The following is an 18,065-nucleotide window of genomic DNA, read 5'->3' as shown; positions in this document are numbered from 1 at the left end:
CAGACATCTTTAAATGCCTGCGGGCTCCTTCATAAATGTTGTGTTTTGATATGTTTTCTAAATTTAGATCTGTGTCAGACAAGCCAAGAGAGGGGGTTACTTAGGAAGGGGATGAAACAAACCACCAGTGCAATGGCCTCATTTGTTTTTCATTTCCTCTTAAAAACTGGGCATTCCTCAGGATTTATTTGGGGTTCCCTCCCCAGACAGTCCCTGTGAATGGCACAGGCTATAACAATTATCTGGGCTGAACCCTTTTTTTTGTGTACCTCTTTCTCATTCCACAAATAACTCCTCCAACAAAACCTCTGTAAAACCCCCAACTTGCACCCATCAACTCCCTTAAAAAAAAAAAGTCAAATCTCCCTTCCCTCTCAAACACACACAGTTTCCATATGAAGCCAAATTTAGCTTCAGAAGACCTGAAGATTCAGCCTCTTTCCCCTCTCAGACCTCAGCCTTTCAAAGCATATTGGATAACATTTCTTAAAGAATGAAGCACAAAATGTCTCAAACCCTGTTTTCAAAAGAGCTGCAGCACACAGGAATGTGTGATTCATTGACTTGCAATGAAACAGGCTTATAAAGCTACTTCTGAAGGTAAGATGAGAAACTTTGGAATATTGTAACAGCTTTAAAATTCTCTTTCTGAACTAGAGCAAAATACCATGAAAATATTGTCCTGATATGACATGTGACATAATGAAGGAAAAAATTATAATAGTAAAAGACTATTTTGACTATATGAAGTGATACACAAAAACAAATAAACATCGTATCACAACGTACTCCCCCTTCCTTTTGTATGACAAGTAGCTGAAACACTAACTTGCCACAACCCTTTCTCCTCTGAAACAGTAAAACTGTAAGAAAAAGATGTTGGCAAGTCAATGAACAAAATTCAGTGCAGACCCTGAACCTACAGTCACATGCAGTCTTTTGTAATGTTTGGGAAGCAAGCAGTTCCATTCACGGTTATGAAATTATTTGTGTCCTTTACATTTGTAAGTGATAACAGAATAGTCTATAGGACTATAAGCAACAACAGCATTTAAATGAAATTTAGCACTATAAAAACTTGCAGGAATAATCTCTCTTCCTTAAAAACAGCACAGCTCTATGGTCTTCACCAAAATTGACAACTTTCTGCCAACTGAAGATCTTAGCCTGTGCTTGAGCTTTATAATAGCACAGAAGCACAAATGGAATGTAAAGGGGAGCATTAAGTTACTGGGAAGATTTACTTTAAAAGTTTTATTAATCTCAGTATTTTCAAAAACATTCATTAGCCAGAATCAAGTGGTAGGCATACTTTCTGCCTGGAGGCAAATCTGCACAAGTCCAAGGTTAATTCTTGTAATTTTTCCCATGTGCAGAGTAGGGGGTGAAGTGGTCAAGAATTGGTCTTCTAACGCTCTCATTTCCCCGCTACCAAAGTATACCTTGCTGTTAAGATGATAATACTCTCACTGGGGCAGAGTTCAAACAACAACTCTGGTGCTGGGCCTAGAGCTTGCAGCGAGGGAGGCATGAGAGTGAAGTGACCAGAGGTGTCACCAGGGCTCACCGAGTACGAGTGAAGAGAAGACAGAACTGGTCTGGCAAATACCAAAACAGCTGGAAACCACAGCCTTAAAATACACCTCACCTTCCAGTATGCTCACTCTCCTTCTGTGAAAGAGATGGGCAGGAACACCGTAATCTGAGGGCTAAAAAAAAAAACAAAAAAACAAAAAAACAAAAAAACCCAAACCAACAACAACAAACATTCCTCCAGTCACAGCCCCTGTTCTCCCCAAGCTCCTGATACCAGCTGGGAGGTACAGAAGAATCACACATGCACTATTTTTTTTTCTCCTCTCTCAACCAAGTATAAGCCTACTACCATTGCGACAAGTGTTTTTCCCCCCACAGCAAGAAGTCTTTCAGACCACAGGTAAAGCATTTCTCATACCATAGATCTGTCAAAGCTAGAGGAGTATTCACAGAAGCTCTGAGGACAAGCAGACAGTAATGTTTTGCTATAAATATCAACATCGAACAGAGGCCAGGAACCAGAAAATCTCCATGGAACTCATGCATTTCATACCAGTTTCCAAAAAGTTTGGGTAGTGGCTTTTTACTCTCCCATTTCCTAAAAATAACCTGCTCCTTTCAACAGGAAAGAGGAAAATTCATATGAGTAACAGGTGACAAGGGGATATCACTGAGACATCCGACAGCAAAATCAACCCCTTAGGCAAAGTTACTACCAACTTTTGTTTTACAAGAACAAGAAATATCAACATCAAGAAAAATAACAAGAATAAATTTCACTATTGAAGTAGAACTCTGAAGAAAATGTGTTTAAAACTGCTGCAAGCACCAATAAATCCTCAGGCAAGCTGCTAATGGCACAATCTTAAGAAAAAACAGAGAAATACAAAATTCACTTGTTTCACAAAAACAGTTCTCTAGATCTGGCTTTTACAGGATTAGCAAAGATATTTTAAAAATATTGCCATTTTCAACATATTTTTGTAAACAATTATTTTGTATTATGCTTATGAATCATTATGCTGATATGTATTAGTAGAGTACATTACTCACAGAATGAACTAAAGTTTATACTGTACAAACAAATGAGTGATTTTAAAAACAGGAATATTCCCTTCTTCCCAAACTTGTTATATTTTGCAAGAAAAAATGATACTCTTAATTTTCTTCACTATGATAGAATAATCAAAACAAGATACAAGAGAAGTGTCCTTTTTCCTCACATCCACAGGCGTCAGTGTCTAGTGAAACATGGTGAAGGATTTCAGTTGTGTCAGCCTAATGTTTTTCTCTGGTGTACAAGAACTTACAAACGTCAGATGCTTAGAGCCAGTAGAAAGGCTTTATACATGTTCTCTCTCAAAGAACTCAGGCACTTTCATCTGCATCCAAAAGACAGACAGATGGCAAACATCTTGCTCACTTGCAGACAAGAAGGTCTGTATTTGACATCCCATTAGCCATTTGATCATCTAGATGGAATCTAAACGTTTTTGCCTGTCCCACCACTTTCAGCTGGATGATGGAGAGCTTGGGGAGCTTTGTTAGTGTTTTAACAGCAATGGAGCGGCATTCAGCGATGGGGTCCACTACAAAGAGGTAAACATAGAACAGCTCTTAAAAATAAAACAGTTCTGGTAGAAGGGATACTGGACACTTGAGCTTTTTGACTCGCAGTACAAGTATTTCTCCAAAACTTTAGACACAGTCCTTGCTTGAATGGATATGTACCATTAAAAGGAAAGATATGTCCTGACACTGAATATGGTTACTTCTATGTTGACATCATCCTTTCTCCTCTGGAAGAGCTGATTGCTCCATACACAATCTAGAGAAGCTATTTATTTAATTACTAGCAATTCAAACCCTCCATTGTATTTTCTTTGGGCAGGGGGTGGGAGGTGGGGAGAAAGAAAAAAAGTATTTGAAATCTTCGCGTTTCCAAACAATAGCAAATTCTTGTTAACCTTCTGAATTTTTTAAGGTTATATTTATTGTATTAATTGCATTTTCACAATCGCGTTGTAAAAAGTGCCACTGACAGAAAAGGCAATAAAGCACAACAGTTTTAGAGATAACTTCATTTAGTTCCGCTTACAATGAAAAGCTCATCACATTTAGCAGATTCATTGTAGAGATACAACAGCTTAATAAAAGGTACCATTTTACTACTCTACCAAAGTATATTTGGCCAAACTTGAAAAGTGCATTGGACATACCATTGAGCACACATGCTCAACAGGTCCCATAAGACCACTCTACGTGCTTCCCTCAACGTGCATTAAACTTAATGGAAGTTCAAAAGCTGATTACTGATATTCAAAAGATGATTAAGGGAAGTGAAAAACCCAGATGTCTGTTTAGACAGAGGCAACCAGAAAATTTCTGGATAGGTACCAGGCAACAACCAGCAAGAGAAGAGTGAGGAGAAATGTGCCTGCATCTCCCCCCCCCGCCCCAATCCCTGTATTATCTTTGCTCCTGTACGGACTTTGCAGTACACATCAGCTGTTTTCTCTGCTGCAGTCCTCTCTCCGGGAGGTCAACAGGCTCGCTCCAATTTATTATAAACGCAAAATGACAGAAATAATCACCCTTTCTCAAAGAGCACTGAACTCTGACACTACAAATGGGTTTGTAACTCTCTGAAGTTATACTTTGGGGTTTTTTTTAAATTGTAAAAGCTTTTTCGTTTTTTTGTTGTTGTTGGTTTTTTGGGTTTGGGTTTTTTTTTAGTGTAAAAGATCAATTCAAAATTAACAGAGATTGTCATCTTATGGAAATGTAAATGCTAAAAAAAGTACATGCTAAAAAGTTATGTCAAAAGGAGGAAAAAGAAAAAGATGATATCATTATTTAAACCTATTTATCTGCAGGACTTCAAGTCCGTACTTCTATATCTTAATTAATTTGAGGACCCGTGTTCCACAATTCTCCCTCAAAGGAGAACCAGAACCCTGTACAAATTCTAGGCGTACAAACTGCTATGCAGGGTGTATATACACCTGCTTTCTTATCTTTTACAGTCCAATTCCTGTGATCACTTCCCTACTAGTGCTAAAGGTCACATCTTGAAAAAAAACCAAAACCACTGCCATACACATTTCTAACAACTGATTCTCTCATAGCCAATTTATTAACATATTACATACTTCTGAAACAATGACATACAAGTGTCATTCATTTAACAAAAGGTAAAAAAGTGTCATTCACTTCACAAAGACTTTTAAAATCCATGATACCGAACACAATCCCTTACTAATAAAGTCAATAGATTTCTCATTAACGTTAATATATTCAAAATCTTTGCTTTAATTGGTTAGCCTCAAGGACAGCATTAAGTTGTATTTATACAGATGAGACGGGCTTTATTAAGTGATTGCAACAGTTTTCAAAATTGAGAAAAGTTGGCAATATCCATTTTGTCACTTCTACTAAATCAATCTCAGAGTATCTTGAAAACTAGATTATACTGGTTTTTAGGCATTCTCATATTACATTCCTTTAGCTTATCTTCTTTAGCCCTTCTGAATACATTCTGAATAATCATAGCATTTTGACAAGGATGTGATATGAAGTTAAAAGCATAGATACAAAACTGACAAAATAATATTTACGACAAATTTATCTCCTCATCTCTGTCTTGTAGATCAGGTATGTGTTCAAGTAGTTCATTATAATGTGTATTAAGGAGAAACATTTCGGTTTTTCACACTACTACGGTTATTACGAATCTTATTTCAAGATTTCGGTACGTGATCCATCCTAGAGTAATTTTGTGGAAATTACTGAGATATAGACTACTACATAATAGAACTTCCAAACTAGCAAGACAAATTTCCTCAGTTTTTCTGGATAGGAGTGCTCTGTATCTTCTAACACAGTTGGGACTAAGGAGAATGTGTAAGTTTTTAAAAGCATGATAGACCAACAAGTTTAGACTCAAACATTCATCACATCACACACAGAATGGTACTGGCTACTTGTGACTGGGAAGACACGATTCCAGTCCCTGCTCCAATTAACTTCCATTAAGTACTACAGTGTATTTGTGGACAGAAGTTCCCAATCACTCTGCCAAACCTCTATGCTCCTTTTTCTTGACTTTGTTTATGACTATGAGCAAAACTCAAACTTTATGACTGACTGCGCAAAATTAGTCTCACCTTTCTATTTCATCCAAGAATGTGTGTCTCTTCTAACTGGATTTTCAAAAGCACACCTTGCTGGTCACAAGTCAGTGATACTTTTCAAAAAAGGTTTAGTTCTGTGTGTTGAACCTTCCAGAAACTGTCCTTTATCATAACCAGACTCTGACTTCTTAAAGAAAGCTTAAGAAGTATTAATACCACCAATGTTTTAAAACTCTATTGAAATCAGAAGCAACAAGATAAGAGCATAACTACTATAGGAGCCAAATTAAAATATTCTTCACGCTTTGTGGCTCCTTCAGAAGAAGAATATTGCTGAAACTCACAGTATAAGAATTCTTTTCAAGTAGTAAAACCTCAACATGCTGCCACTGAAATCTAAATGGCTTTAACACCCAAACTAGAGTCTACACCAGTTAGTAGCTATTAACTTTTAAAACATCATTGGAATCAAGCCAATGGGAAACAAAATGTATTTTGCAGTCTTAATTTACAATACATATACATAACCAAACAGCAAGACTTAATAAGCAGCCAGAATGAAAAATGTGATTTGAAAGTAATCTTAAACTAAAACAAATGAACCAACCCCTGAATTTCCTTCAAATTCTCTGGAGAGTTTCATAAGCCAACTCCATGCCCCCTTCCCCGGGGGGGGGGGGGGGGGGGGAAGTCAAAACTAATAAGCGAAATTATTATTTCTTTTCTTTTGACAAAAATGCTGGAGCTAAAACTGGTACAACAAAGGAAGGTAGTTGCTTGTTAATACTGGGGAAGCTGCTTCCTCTCCCATAATGCTACTTAGTGTTTATGAAATCTTTCAACAAAGGATGTAGAAGCACCCATTGACATTAAGTAAAGTTTACAAGTACTCCTATGAGATTATTATCGTTCCATCTTGTAGATGCATAAATTAAGACAGAGAGACAATACATGGCCGCCCAATGTCACTGAAAGAATTTGACAGCTGCAGTAAAACCCAGGACTTCTGAGTTTCACTGCTTAAGGATTTCTCTAAACTGAAGATATTTTCTAGCAGTTATTCAGCACATTAAAATGAAGATATTTTCTTGAAAAATTTTTACAGCAAGCTTAATAGTTCCTCTTTAATTTACAGGGAGCATAACATTGCTACAGAACCAGAAAATAACTTTTCAAACAGAAAAACTCACTGCTATTTCATTAACTGATAGCTAAGTGGAGGTTTCAAAGCAGAAAGGAATAAAAAAGTGGAACTACAAACAAGACAGGGTGCCAACTTCCACGAATTTTATGGCCCCATTCCTCATGTTATGACCAATAACATAGCTAAGATCAAGAAAAGGGGATGGATGACACCCCTACCTGTTCCCCCACTCTCCCAAGGTAAGGATTACTGTGCCCGTGGTAATACTGTGAGTCACTAACTTTGTACACATTTGTGGCACTCACCATGGATTCTAGGGAAGCTCTACAGTGAGCTCATTCTCCTCACTATGCTTTTGGGATCCTTCACAGCAGTAGGTATTCTTTCAAATGGTCCTAGCTGGCCATCCAAGCTTAATAAACCCTTTTGATATTGTTGGCCTCTCATGCGTCTTGCTGCTGCTCTGATGAATATAGGATAGTTCGCTTGAGCAAGTTCTTTGCCAAATTATACTCTTACTTTTCATTTAAGTAATCTATATCCAAGGAGTTTCTCCTTCAACTGCCTGGAATAAAAGGAGGAGCAATTCACCATCACACCTTGAATTCTGCTCAACTATCTGATTTAGGAAATAATCACACACTTACCATACTATTTTCTTCAGCTATTTGTTGCTATTTGCATTCAGTATAGTGACTTTGGGTTTTTTGTCTTTTTATTGCTATTTCATGATACTAAGGGGAGATCTTGTCTTCAAATACTTTGCCACTGTATTATTTAAAATGTTTGCAGTCTTAAGATCTTGCAGGACTGGTCTAAATGCCTGGTACAAATAAAGGTCTGCACTGTTACATAGCTTCCCATCCAAAGGATAGTATTTGCTTTTCACATTTGTTTGTTGTTCCCCCCCCCCCCCCCCCCCGGTTAAAGCAAAAGGGAAAAATGCACACAAAACCAGTAAAACTTTCCTATGCATCTTCCCTAGGGTGGTCTGCATGAGGTAAGCATTTTTACCACGAATTCTCCTCCACATATCACTTTCAACTCTACCCCACAACTCACATTAAAGAGATCTGATTTTTTTTTTTTTTTTTAATACATCTGCATTCTGGCATTGTGTCCACAGTCTCCAGCACTGAATAGATTCATTCACGTGAAACCAAATCTTTGCTTTGCTCAGGGTGATGAACAACCTCACTTGTGACATTTACATCTATTGATTTGTCTGTTTTGTGACTACTCCCTTACAAAATGTTGATCAAAATTATTAAATTGATAGTTCACTGCATTAGAAGATCTGCGCTTTTCATCCCAAAGTAAAAATGATTATTTTTTTTTACCCATACAAAGAACCACCCTTTGATACTTCTTTTTACTTATCTGTGTTGTACCAGTTTCAAAATGGCACTTTTTCTAACTCAAAAAGTCAGTAACCAGATTGTATAGAACTTCATCAGAGATAAATGGAAAGTTGCTAGCCAACATTGCTATCTTACCCCTGTCAAAACAGTCAATTTTGAGAATTAGCTTTATTCAATAGACTACTAGCCATCAGAGAACTCTGCATCTTCCTCTTCAGCAAGAATTAATAAGCTGCATTTCTGCTGTTGAAAAGATACCTACCCTGTAGCACCAGAATTTGAGCGCAAAATATCACTGTAAAGGCCAAGAACATAGCTCAAATGCTTTGCGATATCCACCACTAAACTCTATGTTAGACTTTAGCACAGTCCAAGCTGTACGACAATACAATTTTGTGATATTTCCAAGCACAAAGTCAGCTTTATCACATTATCAGTCTGGGGTATTTTTAGGAGCAACGAGATCCACAACTCCCCAAACCAAAGAAATAAAGAAATATAAACTTGCCTTTAAATTTGCTTTTTTAAGTCATGCAGCCGAGTTGAAACACTAACAAATTACCACCTTCACTCAAGGTTAAAACACTGTGTTTTATCCTGTACTTGTCATAAGCCATATATGCACAATTAACAGGGCTTATCTGATTAACAGAAATTCACTAAACTGCAGTAAATCATTTGTCTAAGCTCAATGGCAATTGAATTACTAGGAAATCACCTTGCTTGGCTATCTGTTCTTCTTAAATATCCATATAGCTGCCATTATCATAGTATTTGACACCTTCTTTAATCACATAATAAGGGCTTGCCAACTTCATAGGTCAGAGTTACATTTTATAGATGGGAGAGCAAAGATACAGAAACTGATACTCAGGAGAACACACTTCTCCCACCATTTCACAGTAAGGATAGAACACACTGGAGAGACCATATTTAAAAGCATATATTAAAAAAAACGCACAGAATCAGGTGCTGGGAACCAAAGACCTGGAAACATGCTCAGTGTTTTGTAGAGAACGCCCACAAAGTAAAACAATCAGAGGTGTAGAAGAATATTCAGATGCAAGTTTTAATTTTGAACAACTCAGTGGAAGGGAGGAATAAACTAAAAGTCTTAAGACTGGCAGTTTTAGATGAACATTGTTGTTCAGGAATCTGTTGAAAGAGTGTGTGAATGGCAATTCACAAAATACATAGTGCCTTAGAGATAAAAAATTGCAAAGCACTGAGCTGTGTCATTTATTCAAAGGTAACAGAGTACTCTTCATAGATCATCCTATAACGGCACCCACCCCTTAGGGCTGCCACCTCAGCCCTGAGCTGCTGACATGACTACTGCCAAAGGCAGAGGGGCAGTCAGGCATATACGCTTTTTAAGAGTCTTACATATTAATGTCCCAGTATGGCAGAGTAAACACATGATAATGGACATGCCTGAGAGTTACTTTCAGGGCAGTAAGTCTGCAAAAAGGATTAAAATCATCCAGAAAAATAAAACATTCTTGAAGAGGAAGGGATGAAGGCAGCATATGGAAGAGGACCTGTGAGAGAATCCCTACTTACCACCACACAACCATGAACCCCAGATCAGCAGAAGTTAAAAAATGAATTTAAAATATGGTAAGTTAATCTTTATGTTTCTAATTTTTTGAAGTTTCTTAAAAACACTTTTATTTTAGAGGCTACAAACTTCATAGGAGGACATTAATAATTTTTAAAAAAAACACTCCAGTGTTAAAAATAGTAATACAGCGGGCCTTTATTTTCTGTTATTCTGCATCATTGAAACATGACCTGTTTGGCTATCCAGGTCTGATTTTCTTTAATTTGATTTTTTTTTTTTAAATAGACCAAAATTTAAGTGTTCTTGTCTGTTAAAGTAGATTTTGATTTAAATCTAGCAAGATTCAATTACATTTATTCAGAAATCTCTTTTGTTTGGATTTTTTTGTCTCCATCTTAAATTCCATAGTCACTTAAAAATGCAAAAGAGGTGTTTTAAATTTTATACATGTCTAGTGAGCCAATTAGGTAAGTTTTTATCAGCCCCTAAATCATGTATCAAGTTGAGCTGTCAGAGACTTACATAAAACCCCTCAAAATATTATGAATGAGGCTGTCATTTACAGTCTAGACAATATTTAGGCAAAGCAACATCTTTGCTCACATTGTTTTTCAAACATTTGTAAGCCTAGTTGGTCTTTGTACTTCCATTCCAGGAGCAAGTGAAAGTGTCCCAATTACCAAAAAAGTTAAGAGAATCAGGAAATAAGGTTAGAGAACTATGGAAACATCGCTTATAATACCCCTAGGACCTTGAATACACTTTGGGTAGCTCCAGTCTTCCCAGTTCCGTGGTACAACACAGTTAAAGGTGAGGATGAAAAGGAAGCAGCAACTTATTACAAAAAGGAAGTAATCCAAATGGGGGGGGGAGGAGGCACTTTACTAATTTTATATTTATGTTATTATTAACTTTTTCTAATTTAGTTATGGTACTTCTGTCTGTAAAAGGCCAGAATCAAACAGCCTCATAACTTAGATTAACAAATCTAAAAGTTTTCCAGTTCTGGAACTGAATTACAGGCAGTGATTTATAAATATAAATCCAAATACATAAACAATGAGAAAATAAAATACAACATGAATTACAATACGGTACCTTGATTGTTAATAAGAATATTACGTTTTCATGCTAAATCCGTAGCCATTGAGATGTGAAATGTAATTCTTTCCCTGTCTCAAGAACAGCCAAAAAAATATTGCAGTTGATCTTTTCACTCCAAGAGGACACACAAAAAATACAAAATCCTTCATACTTGTTAGGAATGTTAACTTTAGGGAGAGAGATCTTAAAAATAAAGTCATTTATAAATGAAAATAAGAAGTGGCAACAGATTGCATTTGGACATTTAGAATGAAGTCTTTTTCAGTTTCACATGTCATGTAACAGGTGTCAGATAAAAAAAATACCTAACAACTAAATATCTGCTGTGCAAACCCACTGAGCTGCTTACCACAGATGGATTGACTGGTTTTTAATTTAATGCTTTATCATGACTCAAAAGTATGGAAAGAACAGACTTCCATTTAAAAACAGGATTGAGGGTTAGATAGAGGAGGGCTGTGTAACTTCTCTGTCTACATCTCTACTACAAAGAATAAACCATACTAGAGAGTTGTCTCAAAACCATTTGAGTTGACCTCTGATACTTTGATTCATCTGTTTACTCATAGTGAAAAGTATACCTCTATAAATGCAGAATGGGATAGCCATTATGTATTCCTAATAAGGCTAGATGTCACATTTTTTTGTAGGTAAGTAAAGAAAGGAAGCAAGTAGTTTTACGGAGAAATTTCGACAGCAGAACATCATTAACCCAACTAAGCATTTAGATAGTGAATGGGCAAACTACAGACATGGGGATTTCTTCCAAACACAGTTCAAGCAATATTTGTGGTTTGGGGCAGGTGACTGGGAAGAATCATAAATGCAAGAACAAAATCCATTCAGTTTTTATTTGTTTGCTTTTTTTAAACACAGATTACGTGTATTCAGGCTGTTGATAGCCTTTTTGGAAACGAGTTAAGACACACCTATCTCCACCTGTCATGCTGAAGAGTGGTTGAGACACCATTTCATTCCTTGTGTCGTGCATAAAGTCAACCAGGCTATTCTGTTAGATTACAGCACATTGTAAAGACTGGAGCACTGATGCAGCGGAGCATCAAAGAACTTCATCAGCTGCATCAAGTAGGTTCCCTGGCTGCTGACACTTCTGAATGACAGAGCAGATCTTGGTACTAATGAACCTCTTTCTTCTATAGGCAAGTCCTCAGTTCTTATGGGTATTTAAATTAACAGGGATAAAGCAGCTAGTATTACATGTCTCAAACATACCTTAAACTAAGGGGTAATTAGAGTCTGACTTTAAACATTATGCCAAAAAGGCACTGCAATGCACCCACTTATTTTAATAACACTGCAAGAAGTTTTAAAATTACATAACTGCTTGACTTTGAGATGCTAAAGCCTAATGCTGAACTAAAAATAAAAATAATGCAACCTAGAAGCAGGTTAAAAAAGGATAATTGCCTATAAAGAAGAATTTAATTAGAAATGTGGTGGAATCTTCACCACCTGCAAACTTTCAAAAGTTTAATGGCCCCCTAAAAAGGAGTGACTCTCTCCCAAATGGCAGGAAGCCTGTAATATAGGTGATTGTAAGAAGCTCAAGGTAATACCTTGAAACAGACCTGGAAGCAATTTTACATTTTGAATCACTTGGCTCCAGCCTTGGTTGGCTCCTTGCCAGTACCACAGGCAATATAGGGAACCAAGAAAAAGCAGTGATAAAACCAGTCTAGCTGTTTGGAAGGGGAAGCAGAGATCCAGGAGCAGACAGACGGGAGGTATGGTGGCAGCTTGGCAGAAATAGGGAAGGACAGAACCGGAGCTTTAAATAAGCAGACCATGGTCAACAATACCGAGCACACAGATTTTTACTGGTACACTGAAACCTCTTATGTCTCCTAAAAACAGGATCCACTTTTGAATCAGGAAAATCAACACATAAGCTCCTCCCCCCCCCCAATCCCAATCAGGCAAACACCTTGCAATTAAGACTACATTTCACTGCATTTCTTGTAGGCTTAAAGATATACAGGAAGAATTTTCAAAATCCAGATTGTGTACATAACTCCGCCCTCCTATTTGAACACCATCTTAGTATACTTTACTCACACTCAGAACACCATACAACTACAAAAATGGGTTTAATTGTTTTAAGGGAAAAAAAATCTTTTAAATGTATACATTTGTTAGTTACATGTGGTTATTATTACTTATTAAAACATAAAGATCCAAACCATGACCCATCAACTTAGTTATCACCCTATGAGATAATGTTTTGTACATTTTTGACTTACATTAAAGTACAGCTACTTATAAAACAATCTAGACAGTAGCTTCTGATTCTTTCAGAAACTTTACTAATGCACTTTTACTACTCGCTATCTAGCTTGCTGAAAACCGCTTCACAGAAACATAGCCATTCAAACACATTTAGCTCTAATGTTACGCTATCATTAGTCCTGTAAATAGTTTTACATTTGATTTAACGCACTCTTGGAGCGGTTGCGCTCCTCACTGCCTTCTATCCCCAAACACTTACTCCCACTTACGCTGCCCTTCTCCTGCACGGGCACAAGCACTCCTGCATAGCCAACTCTGTCAGGGAAGTGGGCAGGGGAAAGGAAAAAAAAAAGCCACCCCAAACCAAAAAACACCAACAAAACCAAAACACTGTGTTGAAGTTTTCTCCTATGACGTGCCAACAAAAAGGGCTGACAATAAGCACTAGAAAGTGGAAGAAGAGCAGGACCGTCTCTGTCAAGTTCCACACTGGCTTGTACTGTGGTATTGAACTGGAAATCACAGCATTAACGTACACAGAAAATCTTTCAGTAAATAACGATCTTTTCTTGGGTGAAGTGACAGTCACACTTCATCTGCAAAGGGGCTGCGCCAAAAATAGTCAGGAAAGACATGAACCCAATTCGTTTATCCTCAATTCGCCACCTCTATACAGCATTCTGAGACACCAGCTCTGCTTGACAAAACCATTTAGATGCTAACATGGAGACAAATTCCCTGTATCTTATAAAAATTACTTTAAGCAACTAAATGTAGCTCAGTACTAAACTTACAAGCAATGTAAAACAAGGAAATGCAAAAGTCAGAGTTCATTAGCTTGCTCTAAATGAATGCATGAAGACGTTTTTATTATGCTCATTTATTTGAACAGGCCATTAAAATATAAATCCAGATACAGAGTCTGGGCAAACAAATATTATGGCAACTTTGATGAAACAAAGCTTTTCCAATGAAATGTTAAATGGCAATTCTGCATTAAGTGCAACTGCTTTCTTAATCTTCCTTGAGATTTTAACTTCACATGCCTATTGAAAAAAACACAAGGGGCATTACGTGTCCCACTGGCCCCTCCTGCAGGTCTCTAAAGAGTACTTAACAAAAACACTCATTTATGGTATTACACTCTTGGACTTCCAAGTATCTCAAATTCCACTTCAGGGTATTAGGCCAACTGCTGTTTAAATTATGTGTGAATTAGCTGAATCATGACCCTCCACTGGAAAAATCTGCCTTATAGATCATGTCCTTAGGGAGTCGAATGCTGTAATGACAACTTACCACTGAGCTAATCAAGAATCAGAAAATGAAGTTAATTTTAACTAAAGCAGGGGCACTGAAAAAAAAATAAAATAAAATCAATAGTGTTATCCAGCTGAACCAGGTCATGCATGCTAGAACCTCCTACCATTTACTACTGCAGTACATTACTGCTGCAGTAAAAATAAATTTTAACCCTCTGCAAAACAACATAGGGAGTTGAAACATTTCTTTTAACTTCACTACAGTGAAATTAGAACACGTTCACCATTATGGAGTTGTTAGATCCCATCACTGGTCTACATCTGATTCTGATAATGCCAATAATTAATCCTGACCCTAAAGATTTCTGTGTGCGAGTCTATGCATTTTCCATGTAATTTCTGCTGTAACTTTGCAATGCTACTTTCTTCATTTAGTCAGTAAGTGATGGATGCTAAAACAACACACACTTTTAAAAGCCCAAGGATTCAATGTTCTTGAAGGACTTTGCACATAAAACCAGCTTTGTCTTTAAATTCCAGAATTCCAAATACTACATAAGCCTGCTTGCAAATCAGCAAAAGAATTTGTATCTAAGCATCTTAAATAAATCTGTTTCAAATAAGTCTACATCTACAAAATGATTTCATGTTTTGGACTGATAATGAGTCCTATCATTAATATTTTTCACCAATGGGTCTGGCTTTGCCTCATCCTGTGGAAGGAGAGACCCATTAGGTAGTCTTTTTCAAGTGCAGAGATAAAAGGAGAATCCCATACATACATGGGAGAGATTTTTGGTTGCTGTTGTAAGACAGACAGAATCTGTCTCTTCCCATTTGTTCCCAGGCTACAACATCCTTTTGCAAATGGCAAGCTTTGATTTTTTTTAAATTATTATTTCTCTTCATGCCACCCCCCTCCCTTTTTTTTTTGTCTAAGCTCCCATCTGCCCCAGAGAAAGATAATTCAACAAGGAACTTCTGCCTAAGTAGAGAAAGGGCTGGTATACCTATTGTTTTATTTTAGAAATAAAGTCAAGAATGACAGCCTTTCATCCCAGTCATCCAGGAAAGGAGAACCATAGGACCTGTCCGAGATGGAATTGGGGAGTAATAGCATGAAATCATAAAACATACACACTGACTTCCTGAAAACCAGCAGTAACTGAAGTCATCCTTGGTCATCCTACAAGACAATGCCATACCAATAATTCCAAATCCAAGGAACTTTTAGTTGAAACACAGTATTTGCATACCACCTATGTTGAGGACATCAAGATACAAAAGGGAGGTCAGAAGGGAACTGGAGACTCGTGATCTGTTTTTGAGAAGTAACAAAATCATGCAAGTACTTTGAAGAGGCTATAATATCATAGCAATAGCCACCTTGGTGCCAGATTAAAGATAACCTTTGGGAAAGCCAGCAGCATCAACAGACTGACTCAGCCTAATCTGACTTTAGCTCTACACTTTCTCAGAGGTATTTCAAATGGATTTTTGGATTTACAGTCAAATGTGGCGATATGCACTTGCTCTAAAGCACATTGCTGCAGCTGAAATAAGCAAGCCTAGAGAAAGTTTTTGTCAACCCTTAGATTGCTAAACAAATACTTTTGCTTACATAGACATCAAAAGGATAAAAATTTGCTACATAGTTTTAGCTTACCTTCCCTTCACTAAGCTAAACAAAACATTGTTTTCCAGAGGCTCCTAGTTCTCCACCCACACTTAGAAAACATCCAGCTTTATTTAATGTTTTAATGTTTTTGAGAAGTGTATCACAACCACTTCCACAAATCAACTCTTATCTATAGCATTTTAAGTCCCCAAATTTTGCCTTTTTTCCAATAAATCAGTGGAAACTTCACAGCTGCTGCCTTTCCTTTATCCAGACAAGCCTTTCTCTCTACATTGAAGAGAAGTAAGGAGACTGCAGCTTCAGTGGACTGTAGCAGTGTTTTCAATCTAAGCACTGAGTTATCAGGTGTGGAGAAGGGAGGAACATAAAAAAAGGCAAAAAAAAAAAAAAGAGCGAGGAAAAGCCAATTTGTAATAGTCATGCCAACAAGCATTAATCTCTCACTCAAAAACAGGGTTAGTGGAAACACAGTTACTTAGACTGTGAGAGCTTTGGGTCAACAGCTTGGTCCTGCCATACACTCACCGGCTGACTTCATGTCAAGGGTACTGTTTAATAGGGGAAATGGACAGGAACACCTCTCTAACCTCCGAAAAGCCTATAAACTTAGCTTTTTGGCTTTGTCACAAGCACTTTAAATGGAAAGGAAACAAACAAACAAAAAATCTAACTTGAATAATTCATTCCAGTCTTAAAAAAACCCCTCTACTCAACCAGGAAAAATTAAAATATTTGCATAATCCTCTTCTGTAAAGCAGTTCATAGCAACAATTAAAAACAGCTTACCCTTCTGCATTCAAATTTCTTGCCAAGGTACAGAGCAGACACTAATTCTCTTGTGGAATAGATCACTCATTTGTCAATATTTCTGAACCTTTGTTACTGCTGCTTCAATAATTTCTCATGTACTAGAATAAAAAGAAACAATGACAGATATTAGTTGTGAACTAGCGTATCATCAAAGCATAGAAATTATTTTCTTATTTTAAGAAATTTAGTGTGAATAGCTTAATGGAAATATATTTCACACAATCTTTTTAATAGAATTCTTCTGGAAAGGTCTAAATCAGACTAAAATGCTGGGAGCAATAGAAATGTATTTTCAAATAGGAATTCCAATTCAAATATTTTCCCCATAATTTCCTTATCCACAACTGCCCTATGATGACAAAATAACCATTTAACACACAGAACAGTAGCTTGACCATTTATTAATTTAATTCCTCTAAATATGAGATGCACATTGCATGCAGCATTAGACCAAAATCCTGTTTCTTCAGGGAAAAGTTGATTGGTAGTCTCATAATAAAAATTTAAAAAAAAAAAAAAAAAAAAAAAAGAATACTGCACTCCCACAGATGCTAGGAAATGCGTCTGTAGAAATGCTACCACATCTTGTTTCAACATAAAGAAGTTCAATCCACTCTCCTGCAGAACCAGGAGCCAAAGAAGTCTGCTCTTGCCCTGCTTCTGGTTTTACCAGAGAGCAGCATGTGACCTCCTCCCTCCTAAGTAACCACTCTGGCCTTCACTCCTTGATGTTCTCCATTTTAAGATACTTACAGAGCATTCTAAAATACTCTTACCTTCTTTACTGAATGTTTGGATAAGCCATACCAATTTAAATCTTGATATTTTTGATGACGCACTCTGAGATGCTTAGTTATACTATTCCCTTCAGTCCCCTTGGATCTGTTAAATTTCAGGTATCAAGACCTAGAATTTTACCTAATCAGCAAGGGAATATTACTTCCCTGATCCATGAAATGAATGAATTACTCTACATCTTCTATACAGACATTCTTTTCATTAGTCTATCTTCTGCTGCCTTAGTGTAAAAGATCAACTTTGCGAGGATATGAACCCATACTATTTCTTTTCCTTCGTTTCTTGTTTCTCTACTTGATTCCTCTTTCACATTTTTTTTTCATTAGTTCTCAACTGAGTTTCACCTAAATCAATCCAATTAATTATGTTTTCCCTTTTTCTTAAGTCATTAGTCAAGGTGGCAAGTAAAATCAGGTGACAGCAGTGCCTCTAGCACCTTATCTGACAACTCCCTCCAATTTGATTTA

The 18,065-nt window shown here is 36.9% G+C and overlaps 1 protein-coding gene across 2 annotated transcripts in view; it reads right to left on the bottom strand.

Moving 5' to 3' along the window:
• The window catches only part of GULP1 (GULP PTB domain containing engulfment adaptor 1), a 157,598-nt gene that overhangs the window by 86,924 nt on the left and 52,609 nt on the right, over window positions 1-18,065 (bottom strand). For both annotated transcript variants that reach the window (XM_082312126.1, XM_082312125.1), the window contains exon 2: window positions 16,777-16,898. The gene's annotated coding sequence lies outside the window, so the exon portion shown is untranslated. The remainder of the gene's footprint in view (window positions 1-16,776; window positions 16,899-18,065) is intronic.

This window comes from Platalea leucorodia, assembly GCF_965183815.1.
Source record: "Platalea leucorodia genome assembly, chromosome: 5".
NCBI classification, from domain to species: Eukaryota; Metazoa; Chordata; class Aves; order Pelecaniformes; family Threskiornithidae; genus Platalea; species Platalea leucorodia.
Note: the sequence above shows the minus strand (reverse complement) of the source record. Positions and strands in the feature narration are given on the sequence as shown.